The 10,589-nt window shown below is 36.9% G+C and overlaps 1 non-coding gene across 1 annotated transcript; it reads right to left on the bottom strand.

Moving 5' to 3' along the window:
* Window positions 1-4,466: 4,466 nt before the first annotated feature.
* LOC141687875 (small nucleolar RNA R71) lies at window positions 4,467-4,573 on the bottom strand. The gene has a single exon (XR_012561354.1). It is a non-coding gene; the product is annotated as a small nucleolar RNA R71 (small nucleolar RNA).
* Between the last annotated feature and the right edge of the window lie 6,016 nt (window positions 4,574-10,589).

The following is a 10,589-nucleotide window of genomic DNA, read 5'->3' as shown; positions in this document are numbered from 1 at the left end:
TAATAAAGTGTCATAAATGCCACTCAACATATCTAAAAGAATTTCTGGAGTTTTATCCTTCCTGTGTAGAAAATAAACCCAAGTGTATCTAGTGAAATCATCAACAATTACAAGTGTGTACCTTTTCTTGTTGATAGATTATGTTTACTGGTCCAAAGAGATCCATGTTTAACATGTGATATGGCTCATTGATAGAGAATTATGTTTTACTTTTGAAAGATACTATTCATTGCTTGGAATTTTGACAAGCATCACAAAGACCATCAGATGAGTATAGCATATTTGTTAATCCTCTTACTAGCTCTTTCTTGGCAAGTTCATTGATTAAATTGAAGTTGAGATGTGAGAGCTTCTTGTTCCAATCCAGCTCTCATCTATTGATGCCTTTGAGATAAGGCAAGTAGCTTCTTGATCAAGACTTTTATGCAGTCTTGCTTCATACATATTGCAATGTCTGTATCCCATCAAGACAATCTTCTTTGACTTGTTGTGAACAACTTCACAGTGAGAGTCATAGAACACCACATGATAACCTCTGTCAGTGATTTGACTGATGCTTAGAAGATTATGCTTCAGTCCTTCCACCAAAGCTACATTCTCTATTGCTACCTTCCCAATTATCAAGTTGTCATATCCCATAGTATGTCCTATATTTTCATCTCCATAAGATACATCTAGGCCATCCTTCTTTTCAAATTCTAACAACATGGATTTATTTCCAGTCATGTCCTGAATATCCACTATCCAAGACAAAAGTATTTTTCTTGTTACCTTGTAGTCATAAGAGTAATTAATTAGAAGGTTTTTTAAGGACCCACACTTGTTGGGCCCTCTTTTTGGACAACTTAAGCCTTAATGATTTAGAAATACTTCTGATAGTTTTTCCTTTGTAAGGATTTTCCTTATCAGAAGTAGATTTAGAAGAACTAGAAGAATTGAGCACACAAACAGTTTTATTGAATTTAGGCAAAGGTTCATAATACTTTTGATACAGCTTATGATAGGAACTACAAGTGTAAATTGAATGACAACTACTACCACAATGAAAACAAGGATTTTGTGGTTTATAAAATAATGATCTACCCCTAACATCAGACTCAAGAATATCAGTTTCCATTTTCTTACTCCTCCTGCAATCAATAGCAAGATGATTAGTATTACCACAGTTAAAAAAAGTTTTTCTAGGAGCATTGGGAACAAACATGTAATTAGAATCCTTAGAAATACCTTGCTTACCATTCTTGTTTCTTTTAGGACATTTAACTTGAGGTTTGTTAGTAACCTCGAATAATTTTTTTTTCAATTGTCTTTTAGACAAAAGTCCTATGTTCTTTTCTTTCTTAACAGTTTTAATGGTTTCCTTGTTTTCCTTTCTTTGAGATTTATCACTTACTGACTTTTCTTGGGATGCTGATGTTGAACCCTTTTCAAAGATAGATTTGGTTCATCAGCTTCTGAAGAGATAAACTTAATATGAGTCTTAAGGGTAGTTTTATTTTCAGTGTCAACATCCTTAACTCCATCTACATAACTAAGACATTCTTTATAGTTTTTCTTAGAGATCATCTCATAAACCTTTTTGCCTGAAACAGTCCAGGCTTTAAGGGTTTTCCTCTCATTTTCTAATTCTTTATCTAACATACTATACTTAGCTTCTAGTATCTTTGCTGTATGTTTAGCTTTCTCACGTTCTTTCTGAATTTCAATCTGAATTACTAAGTTAGACTCCAACTGATCATTCCTAGATTTTAAGATTTCATTTTCAGTTAACAGACTATTGTTCTCTAGAATCTTATTTTTAAAGTTTCCATGAAGAGACTTAAGAATAGATTTCTGTTCAGATATATCTTAGAGAAGAAAAGCTAGTCATCAGTGCATAGCATATTTCTTCATCTTCTGAATCAGTGGAGTCCATCTAATCCTTGGTTGATGTAATCAAGGCTTTTTTATTCCCTTTATCATGCTTTGTCTTTTTGCACTTAGTAGCAAAGTGGCCGGGTTCATCACAGTTGTAGCACTTAATTTTTGACATGTCGACTTTTTCAAATTTAGAGTCCTTCCCTTCTCTTCTTCCAGATGACTTCTTTTCTCCTCCAATGAACTTTTTCTTGAAGATTCTATTCTTCAGAGACGACCTGAATTGCATCCTCTTGAATCCCTTGACTAGCAATACAGCCATTTACATGACATCAGAATCTGTCACGTTCTCATCAGTTTCAGAATCAGTATTATCATCAGGATTTGATGATGAATCATCAGTATCTGATTCTGGAAGATTGTTCTTTTTCCTTGCAGCTTCAATAGATCTGTCCTTTGAAGTTTTAGCATTCACCTTCAAACCAACTGACTTTCCCTTATTGTTTTTCCTCTCTTTCCTTTACTGAACTTCCAAATCATGATTTCTCAGCATGCCATAGACTTCATCCAAAGTGATTATTTCGAAATCGTACTAATGTCGAATGATTGAAGTCTGAGTCTCCCATTCCTCATTCAAGGCTCTCAGAAACTTGGTGTTTGAATCCTCCTGATAAGTGGCATTTTATACCACTTAGAGCGTCTCATAACAACTTGAACTGGTGTCTTGGATTCAAGTATTTTGTGTATTTGACGCGTTTTTTAGTGTTTTTACATTTCAGGGTATAACTTGCTTAGATAGGTGGTTTTCATCAAATCAAGCTTAAGGAAGTACTTGGAATCAGTCTAGGGGTGATGAGCAAAGAAATCAGCACAAACAGGAGCAAAATGAAGAATTTTCCAGAAGGGTAACACGCGACTGCGTGCCAGCAGGCGACCGCGTGGAGGGAGCATGCGACCGCGTGCGTGCGGAATTTCAGATTCTGGTTTTATTTGTTTTCAATTCTGTTTGGGCTTCTGTTGGCGCGGTGACTCCTGGACTCTTATATAAACCTTATAGGAAGGCGTTTTCTAAAAACGGGAGCGAAGGCAAGAAGATTGAGAAGACCGTTTTAGCATACAACGACGAAGAAGAGGGAGTATTAGTTTATCTCGTGATTCTTTTAATTTATTGTAATAGTGGATGCTAGTTTTCTCTATGCTTTGAACCTTAATACTCTTGTGACGTACTTCACTATTTATTAAGTATTTTTTTCAGCCTTATATAGTTGTGTTATTAACATGCTTTCATATGAACCCATGGTGACGATGAATTCTATTATGGGCTAATCATTCTCATGGGATTCTAACGGATTTACTTATGGATTTCTATAGTTAATTTGTTCTGATACCTTAGTGTGCGGTGATTGATTGATATCCTGGTATTGGTTGTGCTTATTCATCTGATGTGCGTAGAAAACATATAAGATAGCGTGTTAATCTCTATTGAAGTGATAGTGAATATAGAGGTTTAGAACTTGCCATGCTAGCATAGGTTAATGTGTTATTGTTATGCATGATTCGTAGATAATTTTAACCATCTTACTTGCCCTATGTAATCACGACAGATAACTTGCGCATTGAACCGTTATATTTTCAATTCTTATAGACATATACGGACTAAGCATAATTGGTGTCTATTCAACTTCTATCTCTTTTATGGATGCTTGGTAGTAGGGTATTCGTACAACGAAAGTTGGCATTTACTAGTTTCGTGTTATCTGATTAGTGTCATCACAATTACATGCTAAGGTTAAGAACAATGACTTGGAATGAAGTATTAATGAAGTTAGAATTCCATGTTTGTCATATATAGTAATTCAACCTCAATTCTCTTAGTTAATGTTATTTAGTATAATTTTTTAGTTTAATAAAAACCCAATTTGTTATTTGTCTTAGCATTGAGCGATAACCATACATTGTTACATAGGTGCATAAATTGAACTTAACCTAAACAGTCTCTGTGGGAATGAATCTGATTTATATCTTATACTACTTGCGAACGCGTATACTTGCGTGAACATTAGCGCGTGTTTTCGCCCTAACAAGTTTTTGGCGACGCTGTCGGGGACTTGGTGTTAATTTTTAGTTTATGTGCTTGTCATCAGTGGTCGTTAAAGTTCACTGACTCAGACTGTTTTACTCTCACGGTTTATTTGTTTGTGTTTCAGATACTCAGTACAATGGGAGATCCAGCAGCACGAACGAAAGCCTTGATGGATTTTTCTCAACCCAAGATCAATGACATTCAATCTAGCATTGTCCGGCCAGCTATCACATCTAATACCTTTGATATCAAGCCTGGCAGAATTCAATGGGTGCAGAATTCAATCCAGTTTGGAGGTTCTCCAACTGAAGATCCCAATATGCACATTAGGGATTTCATTGAGATCTGCGACACCTTCAAGTTCAACGGTATTTCTGAAGATGCTTTGAAGCTGACACTATACCCATTCTCTCTGAGGGACAAGGCTAAGAGCTGGTTATACTCTCTACCAGCTGGTTCGACCACTACTTGGGAAGATCTTGCTCAGAAGTTTCTTACTAAATTATTCCCTAGGGCGAAGACAGCTGCACTCAGGAATGCTATTACTCAATTTGCGCAGCAAATGGGAGAATCGCTATGTGAAGCTTGGAAGCGCTACAAGGAGATGCTTAGGAAGTGTCCTCATCATGGAATGCCTGATTGGATGATCATCAATTGTTTTTACAATGGGTTGGGAGCACAGTCCAGACCCATGCTCGATGCAGCATCAGGCGGAGCATTATGGGCAAAGAGCTATGAGGAAGCTTATGATCTAATTGAACTGATGGCTGCTAATGAATATCAGTATCCAACCTAGAGATGTCCACAGGGCAAGGTAGCAGGAGTTCTTGAAGCGGATACAGCTACGGCTATCACTGCTCAACTAAAGGCGTTGTCTATGAAGATCGATTCTCTGGCTAATTATGATGTTAAGCAGATAATTAGTGTTTGTGAGCTGTGTGCAAGTCCGCATGTGACGGAGCAATGCGCTATATCTAGTGACTCAGCTCAGTTTGTGAGAAACTTTCAGAGATCGCAGCAACCAGTTCCAGACACTTATCATCATGACAACTGGAATCATCCTAACTTCAGCTGGAGCAACAATCAGAATGCGATGCAACAGCCATTCCAGCAGTTTGGAAATAAGCTATTCAACCCTCCTGGTTTTCAGCAACAAATTACACCAAAACAACAAACTCATGGTGCATGTCTATCTTCGAATGAAAAATATGAATTGGAGGAGTTGCGGCTTATATGCAAAACCAGGCTCTTATATGCTAAAGCCAGGTTGTTTCTATCAAGACTCTTAGAGAACCAAATAGGGAAAATTGCTAATGCCTTATTAAATCGACCCCCAGGAACGCTTCCTAGTGATATAGAAACAAATACAGGCAAGAGGGAAGTTAAAAAATAGGTGAACGCCATCACCTTGAGGTCTGGAAAGGTCGCAAGCCCCTAAATTCAGCAAGACGAAGAGCCTGAAAAATCTCGAGTTTCAGAAAATGCAGTTGTGGCTGAAGAAGAAGTATAGAAGGAAGCAGAGGTGGAACTAAGGAAGACTACTGTGGAACACAGTCCTCCTGAGGGTAATACAGGGGAGAAACAGATCTATCCTCCACCTCCTTTTCCTAAGAGGCTGTAGAAGAAAAAGCTGGATAAGTAGTTTGAGAAATTTTTGGAGGTGTTCAAAAAACTTCATATCAACATACATTTCACTGAAGCTCTTGAACAGATGCCTAGCTATGCGAGGTTTATGAAAGGTATTCTCTCTCGGAAAGTGAAGCTCGATGACTTAGAGACCGGTTCTCTAACGGAGGAATGCAGTGTTGTACTGCAACAGAAGTTGCCTCCGAAGCTTAAAGATCCTGGAAGCTTCACTATTCCTTGCACCATCAGAAACTTGTCATTTCACAAATGTTTATGTGATTTAGGAGCTAGCATCAATCTGATGCCCTTATCAATCTTCAAGAAGCTTGGTATGCCTGATCCGAAACCAACATACATGTCATTGCAACTAGCTGACCGTTACATCGCTTATCCACGAGGTATAGTGGAGGATATCTTGGTCAAGGTGGATAAACTCATCTTCCCTGCTGACTTTGTAATTCTTGATTTTGAGGAAGATAAAAAGATTCCCATTATCTTGGGAAGACCATTCTTGGCTACAGGCCGAACTATGATCGATGTGCAAAAAGGAGAGCTTTCGATGAGGGTTTATGATCAAAAGGTCACTTTTAATGTGTTCAAGGAAATAAAGTTACCCACAGATAAAGAGGAGTGCTTTAAAGTAGAGTGGGTCGACTCTGTAGTAAATTCAGAGCCTGAGCAATTTCCAAAGTTAGATACCTTAGAGAGATCCTTAATAGGGGAATCAGTTATTGAAGATAAAGAAGGAGCAGAGCAATTGCAGGATTTGAATGCACCTCCATGGATGAGGAAGTTGGATATGCTATTCGATCCTCTTGGGTTAGCAGAGCTGAAAATTTCTCAGGAGAATTTTGAACCATTTATTCAAGAAGCTCCCACACTTGAGCTCAACCGAATGCCAGATCATTTGAGTTATTCATTCTTTGGTGCACCCCATGATAAGGGTTTGGGATATATTTTTGATGATGTAGAGAGTGGCTGGACGGATATTTTTGTGCCTACAGAGAGTTCTTCTCATGTGCAACAGGTAGTTGTTAGGACTGGTGTTGGTGATGCACAGTATAGAAGATTGACTAGGCGTATGGAGGCCATGCATGTCATCCACCGATATTTTGCTGAAAATTTGACACACGCTTTCGGTACTGTTGTTCGAGACACTGGTGGTGAGGTTGATTGGCCACCTGATCCTCCACCCGACGAGGGTGATTCTCCCGCTAATTAGGTATGCCTGAAATCATTATTATTACCTTCAATGAGGACATTGAAAATTTTAAGTTTGGGGGTGATAATGTAAGGATTAGTAGTGTCTGTGTCTATATAGATTCATATAGATTCATATTGCATGTTTAGTTGTAGTTCATTCATATTATTGCATGATTGTTCATTTAGGACATATTTTTTTGCATTTTTGTTTGTGTTATTATGTGAGTCCATGTAGTTGCATTTTCATGCATATACAATGATCCCTTTGTGTTGCTTTACCGATTAATATGTGATATTGATGCTAGTGTAGTGATAGCATTAGAGTGATGTTGAATCTTGTTAGGTTGACATGCATGCTAGAAACACTTGTATTTTCACTAAGTCTTAGAGTATGCTTAAGGACTAGATCATTGTCATAGTTTGATGGTTTTTGAGGTTAATCTATTGCTTATACTTAGAATGCATGCTAGGCTCTTAATGATAAAAGACATGAAAAGGTAAAAATTGGAGATAGAAAATTGGAATTCATTGCTATTAGTGGCTAGGCGTCAAATGGCTAGTAGCCGACTCGTATTGTATATGAGTAGTCTAGGGTTGAGCAAGATGGAGCGAAACACACTTGTTCAGAAATGGAAAAAATATATGTGTGGAAAAAAAAGAATTAGAAAAAAAAATGGTTTAATGCACAATTGATCACGAGTGGGCTCTTTGGTATTCGAGTTATTAAGTTCTTAGGGGACTTTGTGCCTAGTGACCTAAGGCTTTTATAGTATGGGATCCGCTAACCTAACGCTCGCTAAATGGGTACCATTGCATAAGTCTTTTGTGGACCTCACTCATTGCAAGATCAAATAAGCATTTGTTTTATGTGTTGAATAAAAGCATGAATCCTTAATAAACTCCAATAATCTTGTAGTGTTATAATTCATTTTGTGTCTAGAATATATTCTTCATATAAGCGTGTGATTTCCTTGAGGATAATTAAGTTATGATGATTGATCTAGTTTCGAAGCATATCTGTTAAGCATTCGCACATACCACGTTTCTAGTTGTATGTTAGCTTGCGTGATTTGATTGATCTTTAGTCGCCTAATTGCATTTGTTGATATGTCATGTGTTGGTTGGTTTAGTCATCGCGAGGGGATCGCCACATTCATATAGTTGCATTCATGCATGATTTATTCTGAGTTTGAGTCTGTGATGCTTGAGGACAAGCATCGATTTAAGTTTGGGGGTGTGATAAGTGGCATTTTATACCACTTAGAGCGTCTCATAACATCTTGAATTGGTGTCTTGGATTCAAGTATTTTTTGTATTTGACGCGTTTTCTAGTGTTTTTGCATTTCAGGGTATAACTTGCTTAGATAGGTAGTTTTCATCAAATAAAGCTTAAGGAAGTACTTGAAAACAGTCTAAGGGTGATGAGCAAAGAAATCAGCACAAACAGGAGCAAAATAAAGAATTTTCCAGAAGGGTAACACGCGACTGCGCGCTAGGAGCACGCGACCGTGTGCCAGCAGGCGACCGCGTAGAGGGAGCATGCGACCGCGTGCGTGCATAATTTCAGATTCTGGTTTTATTTGTTTTCAATTCTGTTTGGGCTTCTGTTGGCGCGGTGACTCCTGGACTCTTATATAAACCTTATGGGAAGACATTTTCTAAAAATAGGAGCGAAGGCAAGAAGATTGAGAAGACCATTTTAGCACATAATAATGAAGAAGAGGGAGTATTAGTTTATCTCGTGATTCCTTTAATTTGTTGTAACAGTGGATGCTTTGAACCTTAATACTCTTGTGATGTACTTCACTATTTATTAAGTATTTTTTCAGCCTTATATAGTTGTGTTATTGTTGTGTAAATGGTATGTACTTGATGATTTCATGAACAAAACATCTTGGTAGATTTTACTTAGTGAAATAATGTAGCACTCGACGAATAAGGTTTATAGTCCCGACGGATGACTCAATATAGTCCCGACGGATGATGACTTATTATCCATCGAGTGAGTAGCTTATGTAACAATAAGTCTGTAGCACATTCTGCATACATATTGTTTAGAATCTGTAGTAGTATTTAAGTCATGTTGACTTTAGTTAGATATGCAGAATAGGTTGATTAATTGTACATATATGATGTCTTGTAATTCTGTATAAGTGAAATGAAGTCAAGTGCCTGATTGCTACCAGACGGATAAACAACAATGAATTCGACGGATGATCAACAACCCGACGGATGATCAATACCTCGATGGATGATCATGAACCCGACAGATAAAGAATATCTTCACATGCATCGAGTGGATGCAAATGAAATGTGGTAGCCTATTCAACTGGGTTTTCGAGAACAAAGAAGCATTGCCATTTCCACGCTATTGTGAAGATATTCAAAGATGCTGGAATAGAGTAATGAAGTAGCATTGTAATAGACTAGATAGTTTTATTTTATAATCCTGTCTCATTACTTTGTAATCTTGGTGATATATAAACCAAGTAGTAGCAACTAAGATAAAAAAACTAAGAAACTAGCAGAGAAATTTTTGTAAGCAGAATCCTCATCATTTCTCTGTATTCTTAGTTGTTCAATTATTGTAAGCAGCTGTGAGCATTTTGCACACAGGGTTCTCTCGATATATAATATATATATATATATATATATATATATATCTCTGGTGGAATCACTCAAATCCACCAGAAAGTTTTTAAAGACTCCTATTTTTAATTACTTGTGTTTTGATTCATTTAAGTAACTATTCCGCATTGTGCTAATCAATTCACACTTATATATATACTCGAGTTAGAACATTTTTATTTTGTCACGCCCCCAACTTAAACAACAAATTAAATATAACTATTACAACATTTTAAAAAGAAGTAAACATTAAAGAATGACAATGGAAAGACATAACCAATGATAACAAGGGATAAAACTATGAGTGATGGCATCATTTTTACTTGTATCAAAACAAATTTCAAAATCATGTCTTAATCAAAATCATTTTATGACGCTACGGATTACAGCCGGTGATCAGCCGCGAAGTAATCCCGAACCTCGCTGGGTTCTAAGATATTAATGGGAATCCCTAGGCAACTTTTAAGCCTAATATAAGTGTGGAAAGGACTCGCGTCTCAATCCAGATCCACCATTCAAGAAAACATTTATCCCCCTTTGGGACTGAAAACCCACATTTTATTTATTTCAAAAACTGATGCCGAATTATAACAAAAATCTCTTTTTACAGTAAACATTTTTATCAAGGAATTATAGATCAACTCGAAACACGGGAAATAAGGTACTGAATATCAGGGCCATGATTCACAAAACTATACTTTATTCAAGTAATTGAATGATTTTCATATATCAAAGATTGGACAAGGGGATTTAGTGAGGCTTTTGGATATTATAAAAAGGGTAATGCCAAATTGGGCATTAAGCAATGGTTTCTCATCAACGTTCAAGTGCTGGATCATCAAGAAGGTAAGCTTCATGAATACTAAGGGTGTTAGGGTATGCAGAAATGATCTTTAACTCAGGATATATCAGAATTGTCAAGCTTTAGGATAAGAAAGAGGGTATCAATCAATGAGGAATCACGTTGGTAAGTATCTGACTATCAGAGTTCAAGGTAAGGTTCTATAGGGGTTCAAGTTTTAGGGTGAGATATTGATACTTAGGAATCATTAGCATGTTAATCAAGAGGATCAATCAAGTATTATAACGACTCTTTATTTTATCATGGCATTCAACTATCATGAAAAGACTTTTGAACTACTTGCAATACGTACTCGAGGGTTCATGGCATCTCTATATAATTCAAAGATAA

The sequence above is a fragment of the Apium graveolens genome, chromosome 9 (genome assembly GCF_009905375.1).
Source record: "Apium graveolens cultivar Ventura chromosome 9, ASM990537v1, whole genome shotgun sequence".
NCBI lineage: Eukaryota > Viridiplantae > Streptophyta > Magnoliopsida > Apiales > Apiaceae > Apium > Apium graveolens.
This window is presented reverse-complemented; position numbering and strand designations above follow the sequence as displayed.